The sequence below is a fragment of the Camelus ferus genome, chromosome 4 (assembly GCF_009834535.1).
Source record: "Camelus ferus isolate YT-003-E chromosome 4, BCGSAC_Cfer_1.0, whole genome shotgun sequence".
NCBI lineage: Eukaryota > Metazoa > Chordata > Mammalia > Artiodactyla > Camelidae > Camelus > Camelus ferus.
The window spans coordinates 23,123,683-23,147,785 of record NC_045699.1 but is presented as its reverse complement, the minus strand read 5'-3'; positions in this window follow the sequence as shown (position 1 = coordinate 23,147,785).

The following is a 24,103-nucleotide window of genomic DNA, read 5'->3' as shown; positions in this document are numbered from 1 at the left end:
GATTTTATCTGATATAATATACTCTCTTCTATATTGTTAATATCAAGTGGTCTTCTTTATCACTAAGAAGGACTTTTACCATGGTTCATATTGTCTAATATTACTGTAGCCATGTTAAAAACAGCCCAGCATTTGGCAGCCCATGGCTGGTAATGGAAATGTATAGGCACCTAGAATCAGATTTCTTTTATCTTTCTGTTCCACAGTTTGCAAACTCAAGGACAATTCACGATCTAGGAGAGCAGGTGAAATTCCAGCCAACACAGATGTACTGCATCACAGCAGAAGGAAGAGAAGCGGAAGGGCAGAAAATGCGTATTTATCTAAAACGGTGCTAATATAAGTAACCAACAGCTACACGTGGCTATTGAGCATTTGGAATGTGGCTCATCTGAACGGAGATATTCTGAAAGTGGAAAATATGCACCAGAATTTGAAGACTCCTTACCCTAAAAAAAAGTACACATAAATTATCTCATTGATACTTGTTTTATTGGTTTTGTGTTGAAATGGTAATATTGTGGATATATTGGGTGGAAGTATATTCCTAAAATTAATTTCATCTGTTTCTTCTTACTTTTTTTTAATGTAGCTACTAGAAAAATTTAAATTACATATGTGATTCTCATTTGTGGCTTGCTTTCTATTTTTATTGAATGCTATGATATAAAGAGCTTCCTTGCAATTTCCACCCAACAACTGCTGCTTCCATTTCACTGACAAGAAGTTAGCCCCACAGCTAACTAGGAAGGAAGATTGTGGAATGTGGTCTTCTGACCAAGTGTATTGCCACTTCCAGCCATTCCTATGGGAGCACTGGAGATTCCCCCTTTTAAGAAATTGCCTTCTTTTTAAGAACAATAAACTGTTTCCGGAGTGGCTGTACCGTTGTGCATTCCCAACATCCTTACAATACTCGGCATCGTCTCTCACCGGTTTCAGCCATTCTAAGAGGTGGAATCTCACTGCAGTTTTCAGTTTAACTTTCCTAGTGACTAACGCTATTGGGCAATCTTCTTATATGCTTAGTTGACATCTGTATCACTTCTTTGGTAAAGTGTCTTTTCAACTCTTTCCTCATTTTTGAATTGTTTTTTTCTTGTTGTTTAGTTGTAATAATTATTTGCATATTAAGGATATAGGTCTTCATAAGATGACTATTTTACATATATTAGCTCCCAGTCTATGACTTGTCTATTTGTGTTTCTAACACTGTCTTTTGTAGAGTTTTGTATTTTTGATTAAGTTTTAATACATCAGTATTTTATATTTAATTATTTGTGCATTTTATGTCCTTTCTAAGAAATCTTTGCCTGACCCCAAAGCAGAAAGATTTTCTCCTATATTTTTAATTTTATTTTTTAGTTAGGCACTTATATTTAGGGTCTATATTTTTTAAGTTAATATTTTATATACTGTGAGGTAAAGACTCACAGACTGGTGGTGTACCCTATCTGCTCAAGTTTAAGATGTTCAGGAGATTTCTTCTGTGCCCAGATGTTGCTGAGAGAGAAAGAAAAACAAAAGATGAGAAGAAAATGCTGAACTGAGTATTCACCTCAAAGGCTGATTTAACTTGGAAAAGTCTTAATCAAAACTTAAACCAAAAGTGATTAATTACTAGATGGAGAAAATTTAAACTTCTTTCCATAACTAGGCAGAAATAGGAGGTTATGAACAAAATATTGTTCTAGAAAATGAAATTCTCTCTCTATATATCTGTATTATATGTCATAGATTTTAAACCTGCTACACTTGAGTCCACATGTGAATAATAATAATATCTTTATGTCTTCAATATTATACTTCTTTTAATAAGAATTTTAGAAGAAAATACTACTTTCTTAATAAAATTAAAAATAACATAAAACCTTAAACACTTAATTTTGACACCTTCTAGTGAGGAGGAGAGATGGACACCATACTTCTACGATTGATCTGGGTCTCCATCCACTATTGCCACCATGACACTGGCCACAAATGGGAAAAATTCTCCCCTTAACACTGGACAGTTGACCATTCCTTTAACTTACACATGGCTATAACATTCAATGTAATTACTAAAGGCTTGAAGACAACATAAAGGAAATAGCAGGATCTAGGCAATCTGGGCTACATAATAGAGCTAATCTGTTCAAGCCAGTTGTCTACTACACAATCTCTTTCCTTGTTGAATTCTTTATGTGACAGATACCCTAAGAATTCCTTCTTGGATAAACAGGCTTTTTAGAGTAAAGAACAAGAGGAAATGGCCAACCTTTTTTCCTCCCATCTCCATAGATTTTGCCCCTCATGTCTAGATCAGCTTGGAGAGCTTTTTCCATCCATCAGTTACAGAAGCTGAGAATGACCTTGCACTTTAGGAATCTGAAACTATCTCAACAAAGGAATGTTCCTCTTGATAATCACATATTAATAAAGTAGTTCAAACATTCCTAAAGAAGGAATTGTTTCTTCAGGCTAATTGTGGACAAATACTGATTGGGGAATAAAAAGATTTTGCATGACCGAGTTCTTGTCCTTAAGAAATTTACAGTCTAGTTAGGGTTATGAGGTACATAAGCAAAATAAACCAATAATCCAAAGTAAGTGGTATATTATTTCATAGAGCTTCAGAAAAAATGTAGACCATTGTGGAAGAAAGTTGGGCTTAAATTAGACCTTGAGACATCGAATTGAAGAAAGGACATTCTGGGCAGGGACGTTGTATAAATAAAAGTGAAGGAAGTGGAACAGGAAAGATTTTAAAGGCTAGCTCATATTGAGTTTGGTTAAAGAAATCAGTAGACATGAAATTAGAATGGCAGAGACAAGGTAATAAAATTCTCCTTTAGGAAGGAGGGTGCCAACACAAATGCGGAGCCAGGTGAATTCATGATATAAAGCAGGATTTTAAGATAATTAATCCAGAGGTGGAGCTCGGGTTGTAGTGCAGTGGGGGAGAGCTTGAAAGCAGTCAAGCCAGTTCAGAAGCTGTCTATCTTAATGATACACTTCTGAAATGGTAAGAATTTGACCTAAGGTGGTGATGACAAAAATGAAAGAGGCAGAAACCAAAGACATTAGAAGGAAAATTGACTAAAATTCATAAGAATTCAAGTACTTGACTGTTAAAAAGCTAGGAGGTAATTGTTAATATAAACTTGCACTTACTAATTGACCCTTAAGGAGGGTCTTTGAAGTTCATGTTCTTTTTATAAATCCCCTCAGTTTGGCTAAGTATATACAGATAAGTCATCCAAATATGTAAATTGGATCACTTCTTTAGGTGCTAAAAATGAAACTGAGCTAAATGACAACACTCAAAGTGGATTCAATATATAGCACAGATTCCTCTGACACCCACCACCCTTTCCCTTTGCTTTAATTCATTTCACTAAAATACAGACTGAAGTCTCAAAAGAAGATTTTTTTAAACAAATTAAAACTTCAAAAAATTTTTTTTACAAATTAAAAAAAAAATTTTAATGGACTGAACCCAGGACCTCGTGCATGCTAAGCACTCTCTCTACCACTAGGCTATACCCCCATCCCCCAGGAACATTATAAGTTAGTCAGTTTCCTCCATATTGTCAAAAAGAAACTGAAGCTAGCTCACAGTGCTGATGGGTCAGTTATATCTCGGCCAAATGTTAAGTCTTGAAGTCCAACTCATTACTGACAGCACTTGGATTTGCCTGGAGAAGTCAGACCCCAGAAATGGTTTTAACTGTGACAGAGCCTAGACTTCACACAGAGGCTATGAATACTAGAACCTGGCCTGGAATTCCCTTCCCATCCTTTTCCTCTTCTCACTACTCTTTAGTCCTCAGAATGTCAGGTAAGCTAATTTTCTCCTGGCATTTCAAAAGGAACACTTAATTTCCTTGCAGGTGAGGCTTTTTTCCCCCCACTTCATTTTGTTTTGTTTTAATTGCGTGTTTTTCTGAAAGTGCTTTTATGCGAGTGCAGATCTAGACAAAGACAACTTTTATGTAAAATAAACAAAATAGAGTGTACTGGGCCAGGATTTCTTTGCAGGATATGTTCCTTCAGCTAGTTCTGAGAAGTTATTTATGGACGGCTGTTTATCCCCTGGAGCCTGACTTCATCTCTCGGTGAAGTGAAACGATTCTGTGTTCAGTACGTTGGTCTGCCACCCTTGGGAATGGCTGGATTTCAAATATTTACCACTGTGAGATCGAACAGAAATCAGAGTTGCACAGAGAAGATACAGATCAAATCCAAGGTCCTTGGGAATTAGGAAAATTTCAAAGTAAATGAATTTTTAAAAGAAAAAAATATTGAAATCAAATGATAGCCCAGTGTAACTTTCTTTATTGGGATGAGGGGGGAGGGATCCCTCTGAAATATAAAGTTACTTGAAGCTGAAGAGTATTTTCAACTTATTACTTTCTCAGTGACCACACCCATTCCATTCCCTCACCTGGCTCGGTACCAGGCCCAGAGGGAGAGGTTTTAAATTTTTATTTTTTTAATTGAAAATGGATGCTGCACCTTGTTTTTCATGCCTGCATTTTTCATCAGGGGGAAAAAAAAAAAAAGAACACCTAGCCAAGAATTAGTTTTGAACCTCTGCAACCTCATAAAATCTAGGAATCAAAACTTGGCGTCCAGCTTCATAGATAGTCACACTGGAAAAACTGAGAAACTACCAAATAAGTTTATTGTCTTCCCAAGACTTCTTATTTCAAATCACATGCCTGTCTCCTGCATCAACCCCTCATACAGAGCTTTCCTTGGGAATTGTACTTCCTGTATTGTCAGAAACAAAGCTACATTTAAAAGGTTAAGTCAAATAAACTCAGCTACAAAAGGGCTTATAAAATAATCATAGTCGTGAACAGCAAGGAAAGAGGACAGCCACTAAAACCATAAAGGGAATACTTTGTGGACGGCTGTGCTTTAAATAAGGTTCACGTGAGCTCTGTAACATTAGATGCTTTTAAAATTCAGAGGACAAAGTGCAGACATGTTTGTGCATTTCTCTTCCATTTGACAAGTCTTTTTGAATCAGGTCTAGACTACACACTCTGCTGCTTGCCCACACAGGGCTGGGAAGTTGGCTTAGATGTTTTCCACTTTCTAGCTCGTGCACCACTAAGAGGCAAGAACAACTCTACCTCCCTCCTGAAGACGAAAGTGGCACCACATTCCGGCTGGATCTGCTCAGTCTCAGAACAAGCATCCATTTGAAATACTGTCCGAGCAACTTACTAGAATCTTGGGAGGCTGGTAATCACAGGCTGCCCTGCCTTCTGTGAGAACCAGAGCATTTGGGAGGTGGCTCAGCACGTGGAATTTAAGACTAAATGACTGGCAAGGCAAGTGTCATCAGCCAAGGGGCATCACTTTTAATTGTATTTTAAAGTATACATCCCTGTCGACTCCAAAATTGTTTGCTGCTTTCCACCAAGCCCAGCACACGGCTTACACAAGCAGCCCTCCCCACTACCCTCTCCTCTCAGTCCGCCTGGGTTTACAATTGACGGCAACCCCCTTGGCTAAAAATTGTACTAAGAAAAATTCCACAGAAACCAAAAGAAAAGGGCCAGGCAGACCGTGCTTTTAAAGAGCCTTTCCAGACTGACTCCACAGAGCTGTCTGCAGGGAATGAGCCGCTGAGCTATTATTACTCGAATGGATTTCAGCTCCAGGGATGTCCCCCAAGGTTACCGAGATAGTCCAGTTAAAAATAACATGAAATTCTTTACCCAACCCCTTACCCCAAAGGTGGGGGGCGGCTCCCATCTAAATGACATGAAGGATCTGGTTTAAAGTGACAAAAGCCAGGAAATTCAAAGTTAAAGGAGGTTAGAAGGGCTCAGTGGAGTGAGTGAGGGATGAAGTGCCAGCTCTAACCCAGCATTAGGGGGACTTTCGTGCCTCCTGAAGCTGGCTCTTCACGACTACTGAAGCAGTCGTATGGATGGAGGAATGTTGTTTAAAGGAAAAAAAAGAAAAACAAGTTAAGGTGGGGATGAGAAGTACAATGTATGAAATGATAGCTTCTGACAAATGGTGATCTGGATTTAGCAAAGAAAAGCGTTTCGTTCTGCACTTGGCAAAAACTTTGTCATCTGATGAATTGTGCTTGGGGTTTTCTGTGCTTAATCCTTTTCCTTTTTATTTTCAACATTGCGCATACACACAAAAATCCAGCCTTCATAATCACTGACATCGTTTTCTTTTAATTTAAAAAGAGATGCTCAAATGGAATGGCTGACAGTTTGGGTACAGTATTCGAAGGTTACGGCGTGTGGGACCATAGATTACAGCAGCTGCAACGATGCCCTTTGAGCCTGTGCGCGGCCAGTGCTGAGTGTAAGTTAGTATTACTCACGAATGTTGAGAAGGAAAGTCAGGCTGGTTCTGGACCTATGTCCATGGCTTCCTTCGAGGTGTACAATTATTTCAACAAAGTGCTTTTCAAACTAAGCCCATTCATGTACTAGACCTTCTGACAGCCAGCTCCACTGATGCCATTAATTTAAGAGTGAACTGATTTTATTGATACAAAACATACCGACATCTTAATTTTTGAGGAGAGGGTCCCATTCTGAAGTCCTGGAAGTGAGTAATGCAGGTAGTAAGGGTGTGCGCTTAGGGGGGAGGACGTAGATGGGCTTCAAAACTGGGCACTGCCATTTCACTAGCTGTGTTACCTGGGTAGCCCTAGATATTTACTATTCCTTTAAGCCTCATTTTTGTCATCTCTCAGATCTCCCTCATAAGGTAGGATTACATATTGGTGAAAAAGTATTTATCAAGGTGACTGACAAAGGGCACTCAGTAAAGCGTCGCTAGAATGATTACTGTTTTTGTTATTTTTATTATTTTGTTTGGCATTTTTTTCTCTCCCCAATTTTAAGCAGTATTTGGCCTTTTATATTTTCTACCTTAGGGGTTTTTGGAAGGTCTGAAGGCAGAAGCAGCCTAAAGACAATGGCTCTTCCCATTTTTTGTAGAGTCTAAACCCACTGTAAAAATCAATAAATAAACCTCAATTAAAATAGAGTCAGCAGACGACTGGATAAAGAAGCAGTGGTGTATTTATACAATGGAATACAACTCAGCCGTAAAAAAGAATAGGGAATAATGTCATTTACAGCAACATGGAACTGGAGATCATCATTCTAAGTGAAGTAAACCAGGAAGTGAAAGAAAAATACCGTATGATATCACCTATACGTGGAATCTTAAAAAAAAAAAAAAAGGAACTTATTTATAAAACAGAAACAGACTCACAGACATAGAAAACAAACTTACGGTTACCAGGCAGGGAAGAAGGGATAAATTGGGAGTTCGAGATTTGAAGATAGTAATAACTATGTATAAAATAGATAAACAACAAATTTCTTCTGTATAGCACAGGGAACTATATTCAATATCTTGTAGTAACCTATATTGAAAAAGAATATGAAAAGGAATATATGTATTTATGTGTATGACTGAAACATTACTCTGTACATCAGAAGTTGACACAACTTTGTAAAATGACTATAGTTCAATTAGGAAAAAAAAGAGTCGTGAGGCCAGAAGGAGGAGTGCTCATGCCCTTTTAGATAGAGGAGCCCAACAGGAAAACAAAGACTTCCTCTTCTTGCCTGGCAAGAGCTCAGCCAATGAAAAGCCACTATACCTGTAACTCTCAAGTCCTCCAGTGGATTCTGTTTACTAGAGCCCTCCCAACTTCCTTTTTCCCTCTTTAAAAGTGTTCTCCTCTCCTGCTGCTGGGGAATTTTGCCCAAGGCTGGCCATGGCTGCAGACTTCGAATTGCAATTCTTTTGTTGATCCTGACTAAACCCATTTTTGCTGGACAAATACCTGGCAGTCTACTTGTTTTCAGTTTGCACCATTCAAGAAATCATTGAGGTATCTGACGCAGAAGGCAGGAGGGAGATTTCTAGTTAAAAGCTCTAAGTTGCCAAAAAAAGGAGGGTCTGAGGAGTCCTGACAACTGCTTCTTGCTCCAGTGTGTCTCTGACTCAAGAAGGAGGGAGAGTTGTAACTTCCAAATGGGGAGGAGAGATCCTAACTGTGGCTGACTTGTGATTGTGCCTTATTTTTAATTTTGCTTTATTTATGACAGAATAATAAATCTCAATTAAAAAACCCAAACATTTTTGAAATACCAGTTCCAAGGACAGCAGAGCAGAAGGGGATGTTACAAGATTGGGTTTGAATTCTGCATCTTCAGTGGCTGACTTGGTGACTCTGGGCTCCCACAGCTGGATATAGGGTCTGGGGGACTGAAAATGAGATGTTCTCCAGAGATTGGTGGCTGGCAGTTCTCCCGGTCATGTGACCTCAGATAGCCAGGTCCATTTCTTCTTTTCCAGAAGCACAGAGCCAAGAAATATTAGATGAAGCCTAAGTCCAGCTGTGCGACCTTAAGCATGTCACTTAACTTCCTTGGTTTTCATTTGAAAATGAGGTTAGTGATACTCAGCTTTCTGAAGACCCAAGACCACTTTTAAGGTCTCTTCCAGCGATAAAATCATAACAAAAATGAAATGAGGTCTGTGTGCTTCTTGTTGTACTCAAGGTGACGGATGAGAACAGTATATTTAAATTCACTGATTCTATCAACAAGTGTTACATTATTACCATGCTGCTCTTTCACTACATTTAGGTACATAGAGAAAGGGGGTCTATGATTAACCTGCGTTTCCTTCTGCCAAGATTGTGAAAATTCACTGAAATAAACTGAATCATTCGCAGTCTGTATGTCAGGCCTGTCAGTAAACAGGTAATGTGTTTTGAACCTGCTGAGAATCGGGTTTCCAATAGAAGCCCAGTGGAAACACTGAGTTAAGTCATGTTTGTACTTTTACTATCAACTTGAGAGGCTTTCATCTTAATAATTCTGCAAACATTTCCCCCAAGTACTCCATTTTCTAAAACAGTCCTTTATCCATTTGCCTGTCTCAAAATTACCTAATCCAAGTTTTTCATACAGAGTTTTTCATGGACCTCTAGTTCTGAAAAATGTTAAAAGAGCGTACATGAGGAAAAACAAACAAAAAAGCTTTTTCTCATCAAGTTTGGTATATGCTGAGTAAACAAATTCGGTCAGTTTTCTATATTATAGTACATCTTGGAAACTCTAACATCTTAATATGCATCGTGGCTCTTAAGAGGAGAATCAACTACACAGCATTTTCCAAATTTATTTTACCAAGGAAATATTTGTTTCAAAGAGCATCTCCCAGAAACACAATGGGATAAACTGTGGAAAACTCTGGCTGGGACCTAAGCACTTTTTAAAAATCTGAATTCTTAGCCTCAAGACAGGTACAACTTGTGGACTCAGGCATCAGCAAGAAAAATGTGCCCGGATATTTTTCTATAGAAAACTTGAAGACTGAAAAGAAGTGGTCAGTTTTCCCCCCATCAAAGGGAAGCTGTCCAAGGAGAGCCAAATTTTCACATTCTTTTTAAAACATTTTTTTCCCATATATAGAAATGATAGGTATTCATAGTGGGAAATCTGCGGAAAAAAGTAAACAAGGGAAATAAAAATTATTCATTCCTCCACCTCTGAGCTATTTGGTGTAAACTCAGTCATTTCTCCATGATATATAGAGATACATACATCTTTTGTATATTTTGTATATATAAATTGTATATACTTTCAACTGCTCTCTCATTTTATTTTAGCTCATTAGAATGCTCCCTTCTTACTAAAAATCTTTGAAATCACAGTTTACAGTGGTTGCAAAATATTCCATCATATGGATGTACAGTAATTTCTGTTGTTGGACATTCAGGCTGTTTCTAATTTTTCACTATTATAAATAGAGCTATTGTGAATATCCCTGCCCATAAATCTTTGTCTGTATTTGTTTATTTCCTTAGGATGGATTCCTAGAAGTGGAATTATTGTGTCTAATGGCATAAATTTTTTCAAGGCTCTTTATACACTAAGGCCTAATAGCTTGCCAGGATATTTATATCAATCTACACTCCAGCAGCACATGGGAGTAAGCAATGGAACAATGACTGTGGTAGTTTAGGAATCTCTAAACAAAAGTATTTAAAGGAATTCTTTACCCTGGATTTTGTGAAGATTAAGAATTTGTCGAGAATTATTACACTCATACTCTGTATTAAAATTCTATACATTTTATCATATATGCATACGTATATGAGGTCAACTTACAATTCTTGCCACATAAAGAAACCATTAATAATCTGCAAGTAATAATGATAAATAACTAATTTTAATTCTAACACTTCTTATCTTTGTTCCATGAAACTTGTTTCTCCAAAACCTGGTCTAACCTAGGGTTTCATCTCCTGCTTTGAGGCTACTAACTTTTGGCTTTTATTTATATATCTGTTACAAACACAGTCTTTCTTATCATCAACTATCAATTTTCAAGAGTTGTAACTCTCTCCTTTTCTCACTTCCCCATCTGCTTGCTCTTCCTAGAACACATCTTTGTGATCAGTTTTTTTCCCCCCCCGGAAATCCTTTCTCCACTTATTTGCTCACTGACTCTCTTACAGTGTTTAGCTCCTTCTGTTCAAATATCACGTATGAAAGGGCAAACTTCCTCTTCCCTCATTCTCTACATTATTTTTCCCTAACATATATTACTCAAATTCACATTTAAAATTTTTTCTATTTATATATGGTTCTCTCCTCCCTCCCAACAAGGATGAAAACTCCCTGAGGGCAGCAGCAAAATCTGCTTCATTCACTACTGCAGCCTTACCATGCCCAGAGTGTCTGGCACATAGTAGCAGCTCAGTAAATATTTAACGAGCAAATAAATACATTTCCCTATCTCTGATATCTTTTGACAAAAGCTGTGTAGCTGCTGGATTTGCTGATGAAAACATCTGTGTGATTATACCACCATAACTTTTCCTACTTTCGCTTTCTGGGTTTGCCTTCCTCCTGGACTACACTTTGTTTTTTTTTTTTTTTTTTTCCTGTGAGAGAAGAGGTTTTAGTCACAGGAAATGCCGAAAGAAAGAGCACTTAAACACCATTTAATGAGGCGTCATTTCCTGCCTCACATCTAATCTGTAAATTGATTTCCCAAGGAACAGAAATACGAAAACTACAAGGTTTTGCTTCTTGTTACAATGACCTGAGCTCAGAGGTGCTACTATTTACTTATGTTTTATCTGAGATCAGGAGGCTGCACAAGAAGGCAGTTCTAGAAGAGATCTGTGATGACAAGTGTACTGGGGGGAAGCGCCTGGGGATCTGGTCAGTGTGAGTCATGTTCTCAGTGTTCTTGACATTTTGCTGTTTTATCCTCCTCCCCTCCTTTCTCTCTCTGTCTCTCTTAATCTCAAGGAGTGGCCTCCTATGTCTGCGTTGATTTGAAGCTGACATTCAGTTGGCCCCCTTATTGATGACTAAAAACTGAGGGACTATGGCAAGAAGTGCTTGGGGGGAGGGTGCTGAATTTGTATGTTCTAGTCTCATTGCCTCTGCCTGGGAAACAGGTAAAAAATCACTTAATTCTACAGAGCCTTTCATCAGAAAATGAGAAATCACCTGAGATGATCTCTGAATTCCTATAATTCAAATATTCTAAGACTACAAATATCCCTAAAGAGCATGGTGGTTGGAGGGGACAGTGGACCAGGGCAAATAAGTCACAGAAATGAAAAGCATTATAACCGCTCAAGAAACGCAAACAGCACGTTAGCACAGTAAGTGCTGATCATTCATTATGTTCCCCCTACTTATTTGCAGACTAAAGGTTCTCAGTCTTTTCTGTCTGTTCTTAGAAAGGAGTAGCACCATGTCCTTGATCATTTTTCCTCTTTTCCTTCTTCAGATAAATTATAAATTTCTTTGAATTGCAGTGGGTGAAGGTCTATACTTATTTGAGAAGGTCCATCATGATTTGGACATGCACATAACACATGTTCCTGTGGGTTCATTTCCTGATCATCATCAGAATTTTATTAGCCCTTCCAGTAGCAGCAGTAACAGCAGTTCACCGAAGCAGTGCCTTTGGGGAACATCTTCGGACATCTCTTTTAGAAGGTTCTGGCTTAGATACCTTAAATGTTCATCTTCACTCTTCAGCTAGAAAGAATAACTGATCCCCTCTTTTACCTAGTATTTCTTATTAAAAATGGGAGGATGCCACTAGAATTTTCTCTTGCTGATAATAAATATCTCCAAGTCTTTGATTTCAGAGGAAGCAAACTGTCAACTTGTGGGCTTGCACAAGTTTGGAGACAGTTTACTCATTTTGTTGTTGTTGGTGGTGGTTTATTTTATGAACTGGGCCAATACATAAGAAATCGGTGATTTTGCATAAACGCTCAAATTTCAGTTTTCACTTGAAGAAATCAGCAGTGCTGATATCACTGGGTAAGCATTCCTACATTGCAAAGCTGAGCTCGAGTGGGAGGTGCTCGCCCTCCTTAGAGCGAGCCAAGGATCTCTAGGGCATCATGGTGCCCATCATTCTCTGTTGTGTTGCATATGTGGAGTCAGGCTGCCAGTTTCACCCATCATCAGACTTACGCTGATTTTTCCCCTAGTGTAGAGAAATAAATAGTCCATTATTTATACTAGTGGCCTGGGTATGGTAAGTGTTTGTTTTTATTTTTGTTTATGTTTTTGTTTTTGGCAGGGGGAGGTAATTAGGTTTATCTACTTATTTTTAATGGAGGTACTGAAGAACTGAGCCGAGGACCTTGTGCATGCTAAGTATGCACTCTGCTATTGAGTTATTCCCTCCCCCATGTACAGTAAGTCCTTGAATGGTTAACTCCCACTTTAAAACTTGCAGATGATGTGGTTTCAAATCTTAATTCTGGTCTCTCTTCTGAATGAGGTTTGCAGGCTTTGCTTTAAATGGAATGTGAAAAGGAAACAGTGTTCTTAAGATTGTCTAGCCAAAGTACAGTAGGACAAGTCTAGTCAAGGATTATTTATATGATATTAAACTGAGTATGGAAGAGAATTGTTAAGTCCACTGAAAAAGCTATTTTCAAACACACTAGTCTTAGGCCAGGCCAACCTTATCCAAGATTTGTCTAGTTGGTATATAGCTCTAAGAACAGCCCCTTACATATTGCAGGTCACCTGTGAGATGTTCATTGTTTCAGCAGTGAGAGGGGAACAAGATACACATTCAAAAGTAGCGGTGTTGTCTTCACTAATTTGTTGTATTTTTTACATTCCACATAAAAGTGATGTCATACAGTGTTTGTCTTTCTCAGTCTGACTTATGTCACTTAAGATAATACCATCCAGGTCCATCCAGGTTGTTGCAAATGGCACAATTTCATTCTTTTTTTTTAAGGCTGAGTAGTATTCCATTGCATGTGCATACATCTTCTTGATCCATTCATCTGTTGACGGACACGTTAGGTTGCTTCCATATCTTGGCAACTGCAAATAATGCAGCTATGACCATTGGGGTGCATGTATTTTTTGAATTAGTGTTTTTTGGGGGGGGGGGTTGGATATAAACCCAGGAGTGAAATTGCTGGCTTATGTGGTAGAGCTATTTTTAGTTTTGTGAGAAATTGGCTGCACCAATTTACATTCCCACCAAGAGTGTACAAGTGTTCCCTTTTCTCCACATCCTCGCCAACATTTGTTACCTGTGTTCTTTTTGATGATAGCCATTCTGATAGGTAAGAGGTGATATCTCATTGTGGTTTTAATTTGCATTTCCCTGATGATTAGTGATGCTGAGCATCTTTTTCTCTGTCCGTTTGCCACCTGCATGTCCATTTTAGAAAAATATCTTAAAAATGGGCAGAAGACCTGAATAATCAGGTTGTTTATTTTTTTGATGTTGAGTTGTATGAGCTGTTTATATATTTTGGATATTAACCCCTTAACAGTCTTATCATTTGCAAAGATTTTCTCCCATTCATTAGGCTGTCTTTTTGTTTTGTTCATGGTTCCCTTTGTGGTGCAAAAAAGCCCTTAAGTTTAACTAGGTTCCATTTGTTTGTTTTTGCTTCATTCACTTTGCTTTAGGAGACAGATCCAAAAACATACCGCCACAATTTATGTCAGTTTTCTGCCTATATTTTCCCAGACAACAAACTAGTGAATACAACAAAAAAGAAGCAGACTCAGAGATACAGAGAACAAACCAGTGGTTACCAGTGGGGAGAGGGAAGGGGGAAGGGCAATACAGGGGTTGGGGATTGAGAGGTGTACACCATCATGTATAAAATAAGCTACAGAGATATACTGTACAACACAGGGAATATGGCCAACATTTGATAATAACTATAAATGGAGTAGAACCTTTAAAAATTATGAATCACTATTCACTATATTGTACACCTGTAACTTATACAACATTGTACACCAACTATAAGTCAATAAACAAAAGAAAAGAAGAACTGGGGTGTGGTTCTTCTACTTATCAGCTGTGTGCTGTTGGTTATATCTTTGTTTCTTGGGTCTCAATTTCCACATTTTTTTAAAAAAGTGATTGCACTATATTCCTATGATCCAAAATAAAATAGCTTTGTCCTATCAAGCTTGTTCCAATTGTGAAAATGATTTTGGTTAAAAAGCATTCTGTTTTTCCCCTAATTTTCCAATGCTTTAGTGCATGCCAGAATCTAGCCTATCTGACACTCTCTCAAAGGTTTGCGCCATTTCTAAAGTTTTCATTAAAAAAAAGACACAAATGAACTTATTTACAAAACAGAAACAGACTGACAGACATGGAAAACAAACTTATGGTTACCAAGGTGGGGAAGAGAGTGGGAAGGGATAAATTGGGAGTTTGAGATTTGCAGATACTACTATATATATAAGTACATAAACAACAAGTTGCTTCTGTACAGCACAGGGAACTATATTCAAATTCTTGTAGTAACCTATAATGAAAAAGAATATGAAAAGGAATTTATGTATGTGTATGTATGAGTGAGACATTATGCTGTACACCAGAAATTGACACAACATTGTAAACTGACTGTACTTCAATTAAAAAGTGGAATTAAAAATAAAGTCTTCCTGGATTAGAAGCATTCCTGGTCACCTTTGATGCACACTCTTCCAGTCTGGACTTAGCGAGACGCCCTTCCGCTTGCTATGCCTCTACTTTCCTTCCTCACTGTGATCAGGTGTGAAAAGAGAATTAGGATTTAAATTTTGACATCTTTCTACTGTTCTCAGCTAGTTTTGTTTTTTAGATCTTTTTAGGCCATGGAAAGTAGCCCTTTTTTGTACTGTATGCTTGTTATGACTTTTGCATTCCTAGCCTCCTAATATCTAGAGTGCCCGTTAAATATGAGCAGTCTTCCACACCCCTCATTATCAAGTTACTAAAGATTACATGGACACATCATCCCCATCTCCCAAAAGTAAGCTCTGAATGTTCAGGTCATTATATTCTTTCTGCCTTTGGGGTCTAGAAATCTTAAGCTAGGGAAGTAGGAACTTGCCAGATGCTTTGCTTTTAGCCAAATTAGATTTCCAGTAAATACTTCTAATCTTTCCTAGATACTCTGATTTTAGTGAAATGCTATTACATAGGCAATGGTCGATCAATATAAGCTTTGATAATAGTTAAGAGGAAGGGTAATTAGAGTTAGAAATTGTAAGCCAAAGGTCTCAGTTTAAAGACGAGACTTCGCATGCAGAAAAATGGGATGTCCACTTTCTTTATTCGCATTCATTCTAAGTCCTTGTCAGAGTAATAGCAATGGAAATTTTGCCTGACTATGGATGCAAGAGTTGTTCTCATGAAACCCTGAGATGACCACTTAACCAACAGTTCTGACCATTTCATCTTAGCTTCCTTCGTATCCCTACCTACCGCATGCTCTTCCCTATGACGGCTGAGAAGCCAAGGGCAGGAGCTTCCTGCAGAGGCGACAGAAAGTGACACTTGCACCTGAGCAAAAACACATGGAGCACAGCATCACACAAGAACTAACAGAATCAGAAATCTATCTCTTCTGTTACTCAGATTACTTAGCCTTGGAAATCTGGGTCGTGTTTGGAAGTGAACTTTCCAAACTTTGCTCCTCTATCCTCTGCACGTAGTGAGCCTCCTCTAAGGCAGGGATAGAGATGGTACCAGGACAGAGTCCTGAAGACAAAGGTCCCTCCTGGAATTGTCACTTTCTTGAATTTTAAAGCCAGAGACAAGGTAGGAGGGAGCATACCTCTGACTCTCTTATTTCTTACCTCCTCTCTTCTCATGACATTTTCATACCATAACTAATCTCATGTCCCTTATCATCCTTCTCTAAATTCCCAAAATGACACCAGCCCTTGTTGCAAAGCCCAGACATCTGCTGCCGTCAGCGGGCTGCATTTCTGGCTGCAGACCTCCTCTTCATTCTCCAGGGTACCTATGTGTAACCTTGCTGATTAGGGAAGACTTTCCAGTGAGTAGCAGACAATAGTAATTCATGCCGTAAAGCTGCCTCACACTGTAAGCACAAACTAGTAGACAAAGCAGATGTCTCTTTTCTCCAGAGAGAACGGTGTGGCCCCACGGCCTTGACCTAGCGTCAAGTTAAAATCACTGACAAGACAAAGTAGTAAAACTCACATCATCATCCACCACACCGCATGAGGGACCTCAAGAATAAAAGCAGAGGGCTTCATCATTCCCATTTTGATTAGAAAAGCAACAGGCAGCTACCTTGCACAGCATAATAAAATGTTAATTATTTGCTGTCTTTAGTCTTAGCATAGGAAACAAATTGCCCAGAATAATTTAAATATACTTTATATGCTAAATACAAAGAGATCTAACTTTTTATTGCTTGTCAGTGTTGCTCTGTGAAATTTCAAAGCAAGCTTTTCTTCCCTGGAAGCACGTGCATGGAAGATGCTACACGAGTCTATCAGAAAAAAAATACATGTATTTATGTAACCTTATGGTACAGCCATACAAAGTTGAAACTAATCACTTCTCCCCTATTACTTTTCTCTTCAAGCGTTATTTTATTTTTGTCATCACGAATTAATGGAAATTAGCATATTTGTAAATTTTAAATTAAATCTGCCAGTTTATATACTATAGTTTCCTACAAGCTAAGTTTTAAGTTTGTTTAGGAAAAAAAATTGAATCTGAAAACCATTTTAAACATAGACACTGATTAAAACATGATTAGTGTGATGACTGTGTAAATACTATTTCATTAGGTTTGAAGGCAAGACCCCTTTAGAATAGAGATTTTTGAGTTTATACCTTTAGCTCAAAATGGGACTAAATTTAGTACTGAATTAACAGGTCATTTGTTGTTTAATTATGTAAAGTTCCAGTAAAAATCATGGTTCATGGAACCTTAAGATACACTTAACATAACATTTTGAAAGGTAGAAATCTTATTTTCCTTCATGGGCACTTAGAAATTATAGTTGAATGAGTTTGTGAATATAAATAGAACCTTTTCTCCTGACTAGAGGTGTTACCCTCCATCTGGCTACCTTCCCACTCAGGTAATTACACCAGGCCGTTGGAAATTACCCCTAAAGTTCTAATTAGACACAATCTTCTTTGCTTCCTGTTGTAAACTGCTGCTTTGAGTCTCGCTCTGAAGTGTGTTTCAAATCCGTGCCCACTCCTTATCTTCCTGACTATTCTTGTGACTTTGCTAATTAATGCTCAAAATAACACTACGCGATCTGCAAGGGGCTATGGACTTGCAACAGCTCATCACCAACTCCACCACTGACATTTCACAAGGGCCTCTCCAGTTAAACAAAGTGAAGTTGAGGTGGAAACAATAAACATTCATGACAACGGTGGTGCACACCATCAGCAATATTGCTTATTTTTCCCCTGAATAATTCTCCAGCGCCTACCACGCCCTCTAGAAGAGGGAGCATTGAACCAGATGCTGAATCACTTTGCAAGTGTGAATGATTATGTTATTAACAGTTCACTGTATAAGGGTAACACCTGCAGCAATGAATCATATTAATCAGCTTAATAGAATACTTTAAAAAGTGCCTCAATGAAGCACCAAAACCAAGAGAGAATTTCCCCCGAAATGTGAAGAAGTGAAACAAAATTATGAAAAGTGCACGTTCTCAAATTTAAAATAATTTTACTACAATATTTATTTTCACAAAGGCTATTTAGCTATAGGTCATATTATCCTGGAAGCTTCTATAAAAGTTTCTGGGAATGTATAAAACCAGCATGTAATCCTTTTGTTGAACCTGTTTTAAAGTCATTCTCTAAGTTATGCACATATTTATATACGTATTGGCATATATATTGGGTAAAGACTTTAAAGCTGCCCCAATGAAGAGATTTTATATATATATAAAATTTTATATATATATAAGATATATAAGGTTTTATATATATATATAATTAAAACTTCATTTTTTAAAAATTAAAATAACAAAAATTATGCAAATGGAGTAATGCCCTCTCTAAAGTCTAAAGAAATATGTTATTCTATGAAATTCCATGTGTCAGATAAGAAAAATGAGGGAAACTGCATCAGAATTTGCTCTTACTGAAATTTTATCTTCTTGAGATTTTTAGAAATAGTTTAAATTATAGGGTTGAGATAGGTCAGAACAAGATTTTTCTTTTTTTTTAACTTCTCTATTTTTGGTAATTGGCTAGCGTTTGCATTGTTTCAACTACTTTTTAATAAATTCCAAGCTTTGGATACTGAGCATTTCTATGTAACATTACTGACAGGATTAAACAGATACACCACAGAAGGAGGTAATTCAGCAATTTAAACTCTTTTACAGACATAATGAAGTGAGAGTTTCTGGAAAAAATATCTGGTGGATTATTTCTTTTCCAGAAATGTCCTCTTGCTTGAAGAAAGATTTAAACTGTTAGACGTTTTGATTTTTCATTCAAGTATGTGATTATTTTTCTTATTTTCTGCTGGGGAAATACTGATGGACTATTCCTTAGTCTCCAAAGGTGGTCAGTGTCGGATTAAAGCAAGACAAGGTCAACACTGGTCATCCGACAAGAGGAGAATTATCAATTACAGGCACAGGTTATGAAGGGCTGGTGTTGGGTATCACAGTGTTGTTACCAACTACATTCTGGTCAAGAAGGTCAAGAAGGTTTGCCCCATGGAAAGTGAAAGGGGTAAAAACTTCTAAACTGTGTTATGCTGCCATCAAACACTGGAAGTTTGTTCTACTTTCTTCCTCTGCCTTCAGAGCCCAAGATTCCAAAACCAGAACAAGAACTGGATGGTTACTCTGGTGATGTGGCACACTCTTTGTAAATATTTATATCATAAAATTTAGAACCTACCATCGAGCTATGATGTTGACCCTCCAGCATGACACTTCTAAAAGTTCCTTCACATGGGACCAAGGCAAGTCATCAGAAACAAATAGAAAAATATTTGAAGAGAAAAGACGTGATTATAATGAATTAAATGCTTCCCAGCACCTACATCAAGCAGGCTTTTCATTCACAGTACTAAAATATCTGGGCAGTTAAGGATCCTCTATTTCCATGGAGAAGGCACTCATCTACTTGGGAGGCAGCGTGATGTAGTGGAAAGAACATGGTTTAGAGGCTCACAGACCTGAATACCCATCCTAGCTCATACGCTTAATAGCTCCATAAACTTGGGCAGTCACTTCTTTCAGCTACAGTTTTCTCATTTTAAAAACACTCCCTTCGCGATGTCTTTTGAGGACTGGGCATGATGACGAAAAGTACCTAGCAGACTGCCTACTGTATTGTGGCAATCCAGAGGGACACCAGTATCGATGTTTTCTCTTTATTAAAACGGAATTATCGCTTGCAGTGACTTCACTTAGTAATGCCAGCAAGACATCAGTACTTCTAAATAACTCATCTGAGTGACAGGATCTTACATGGTATTTAAAACATAATAGTCTTTCAACTGATATCTGAACTTCCCTGACTTGCTCCTTTACATTTCAGCTTTCTTCCTCTGTTCCTGGTATACACTCTTTAATGATGCTAATCCAATGGCCTTCCGAGATGATAAGCTTCACCAGGGGCGGAGCTGTGCTGATGCTGTTCACACTTAGCATGATGCCATTAGTGAGTACTTACTGAAAGAACAAGTAACTGAAGGAAAGCACTAAAAGTTCTTATTATTGCCATGCAGTATAGTAGCCTAAGAATGTGACTCACTGATCTGGCAAGAACTACCTAGTAGATCAAAATTAGTTTCCATGACAGTGGGAAGACGTGACCTAGCTGGCTAAATTACCTTAATATATTTAAAAAATTTTAAATATACATGAAAGCAGAGGGGATAGTATCATCACCTCTAAGTCCCCACCACCCACCTTTGGGAGCCATCATCTTCCAAAAGATTTCGTTTTTCCTATTCATCCTTCAAAACATGAAACAGAAAATCTCTCTAGTGGGGCAGTTTCTCGGCCCAGGTTGTCCAGGTATAAGCCTCACTCTTCAATTATAGTCACACGAGGGCCCAGTCAACCTGAATATGAACTGACAGGTACAAAGCAGTTCAGATGCCCAAGAACTATAGTTAATAGCAATTTATTTTAAAGAATACAATATAATTATATTCAAATTATTGAAGATATAAATCAAGGAATTGAAAACAGCAGTTTGCAGGAATCAGCCATTCTTAGACACAGAATAAAACCAAGGAAGGCAAGAAATGGCTTTGTGGGCAAAGGAGCCCATGAGTACAGCAACAGTGATAGTGCCTGAGAATTTTCAAGAATTAATGAAAATAAGTATCGTATGTAAGAAGTACAGTGAGTTATACAGAGTAAGTAGAAGCAAAGTCACATCCATTTTATTAAAATTTCTGAACATGAATGATGAAGAGAAAATTGTAAATGTAAAGAGAGTAAAAAGATAATTTTCAAAGGAATCTAAATGACAGAAACAGATTTCTCAACAACAATAGAAGCCAAACAACAGAATCATTTCTATATTAAGCCAAGAGAAAGTAATTATCAGCGAGGAATGCCCAGCTAAACAATCTTTAAGAGAGAGGTGAAATAAAAACATTTTCATATAAAGACTGAGAGGAATGCACTCAAGCCCCGGCTGCAAGAACTACTACTTTATCATCTTATTCAGAAAGAGGAAATGGAAACTCAGCAAGGTGTGTGATACAAGCAACACAAGTAACATAACAAAAAATGATAAACATACAGGTAAGCCTAAGTAAGCAATGACTGTATAAATAATAATAATAATAATAATAATGACTAATTTGGGGGAATAAAATAAAGCTAAAAATAAAATAATGAAAAACAATAATCTAGATGTCAGGAGGGAGGTAAGTAGTACTGAAGTACTTAACATATCATTGTGTTGAGAAGTCGTGCCGGTATGTTCTGTTTGCCCCACCTGATACAGTTTTTACTCTCCTCCACCTACCCTCTGCCCTGAAAGGCTGACCTGATGTATTACATCATTATGATCCTAAGCCCCCTGGTTTCTGGTTGAGTTCAGCCAACCGAGAGTCCTGGCAGAAGATCAGAGAGAGGCAGAAAGGGAAGTCAAATGTATTTATTTCCCTTGTTCTCTTCCCCTGGATTTACCCACGACTGGCTGTATCTTTCAATAAGGTTACCACTGGAACCAAAGAAAGAGAGACACCACGCTTCCAGGTTCCTATCAATTTTCCCTCTTTGTTTTGAGACTAGGAATAGTGACATTTCCCCTGCTGCTTTCACTCTCTAATATGAACCCAGTAACCCCCCTCACCTTTGTAAATAGCCCCTTGATAAATCGAGTCTCTACATATTATCTTCATTTGAAAGTTGTTGCTTCCCTTTTGACTTGTGACAGATACAGAAGGCAGAAGACAAATGTATTGATTAAACTGACACTCTGTAAAGTTAAAAATGAAAAACTTAATGGTAGTCACAAAAAGAATAGAAAGTGAATGATCAACTTGTGAAGGAAAGGAAAATCAAGGAGATTAAAAGATAAAACTCAATCCAATAAAATGCAGAAGAGAGGGGGAAATGGTAAACAAAATGCATAAAACAAAAATGTAGAGAATAATTAAATAAGAGTCCCAATGCTGGTTACGGTGCAGTAGCCTCTAAGACTCATCCTCTACAGATTAAAAGTGTAAAGGTTGGGACAACAACAACAAAAAAACCACTTCAAAACAAAACAAAAAGAAAGGACACACAACACAGTACAACAACAAAACCCTCAATTCTTAGAAGGCATTAGAGAACATTCAAAGGAGGCAGAAACTATAGGAAATACAGTTCTTGAAAGACAGGGAGTTTACTAGGTGAGCTGCACATTGACCTGGCAGTTCCCAGTTCTCTGAGGGTCAGGGAGGCATCTCACATCACTGGAAGACCAGGGATTTAGGGCTGCCAGAGAAACTTGAAATAAGTGGGGAGAAAACCATGGAAAGGAGAGAATCAGAGGAGAGAGGTCTAGGCTCTACACTGCAAATGCCCTCAAATAGCTTTCTGACTCCTAAACTGGGTCAGGGCCAAGCCTGAAGGAAATGAATAGAAAGCACTAACTGAGAGGCTAAAGGGCTGAAGAGAGATTTCAGCAGCTGGGGAGACAGTTTCAGGTTCAAGTCCCAGTGAGCACGGCGGCCATTTCCAGTTGTTCACTGGGATTCCAGAGGGTCATGCCCAAGAAATCAGGGCAAAATTAGACTACATAAGCTCTTATAAATCCTCTATGGCAAGACTTGCAAACTATGTCTGGTTTTGTAAATAAAGTTTTATTGGATCACAGTCATACACACCCGTCACTTATATACTGTCTATGCCTATGGCGGCTTTCATGCTACAACAGCAGAGTTGAGTACTTGTAGCCCCTGCCCCCAAGAAACCTTAAAGATTTCCCATCTGACCCTTTTAATGACCACTTTTGAACAGGAACTAACTGACCCACTGGTGCTACATCTGCCTACAAAGACCTTGACCTACACTGGAAGAAAATCGCTTTTAGAGTCTTAACAATTTTTTATCCACATTGACATTACATCAAAAATCATGAGGCATGCGACAACAGTACATACCCACTGGAAATCAAGAAAAACAACTTACCAGAGAAACAAATCTTGTTTCTGTCGAGATTTAGATATTTTAAATAGAAGACGAGCACTTAATTTTTAAATTCATTTTTAGTTTGCAAAATTATAGACAGAAAAATTTCAAAAATAGTCTCTCAAAGTTGTCATCTACTCTTCACTCTGCTTTCTTCACTGTTACTGTCTCACTGTATATAATCACTGTATAATTTTCTAAATCAAAACATTAACATTGAGTTAACATTGTTAACTTCAGACCTTATCTGAATTTCATTAACTGTTCGACAAATTTTCATTTTCTGATTCAGGATCCAACGCTGGATCTCACAGTGCATTTACTTTTCATGTCTCTTTAATCTCTTCTAATCAGGAGCAGTTTTACAGCACTATTTTTTTTTTTTTTTTTTTTTTGTCTTTTATGACCTGGATACTTTTGAAGTGTACCGGCTAGTTATTTTGTAAAATGTGTCCCAGTTTGTATTTGTCTCATGTTTTCTCATGATTGGATTGATGTTACTCATTTCTTTTTTCTCTTTTTTTGGCAAGAATACTACAGAGTTACTTTTGCATCCTTTGCTGTGCATAATATTATTAAGTACATGATGTCAACATGCCTTATTACCAATGATGTAAACTTTGCTTGATTAAAGGAGTGTCTGCCAGGTTTCTCCACTGTAAAGTTATTATTTTTCCCTTTGTAATTAATAAGTATCATGTGGGAAAATACTTTGAGATCATGCAAACATCCTGATTCTCATCAGACTTTCACCTAGGAATTTCAGCAGCCACTGATGATTTTTATCTACAAAAATTACTACCATGTTGTTTGCCAAATGGGGATTTTATTTCTATTGCAATCATTCCTTCTGCACTAATTAAGTAGAATTTTACTGCCTGGAACAGTTATCTGTTTCATCACTAATTTATTGATTTAGCTATTTTTATATATCAGTTTGAACTCATGGATATGTTATTTTATCTTATGGGTTATAATTCATCACTGCCATTACTTATTGTTGCTCAAATTGTTGCTTATTTGACCACTGGTAGCTAGAAATGTCCTTTGGACATGCCCCCAAATTTTTTGAGTACTTTCTCAGTATCTGGCCCATAAGCTGTTCCCAGTTCATCCAAATACAG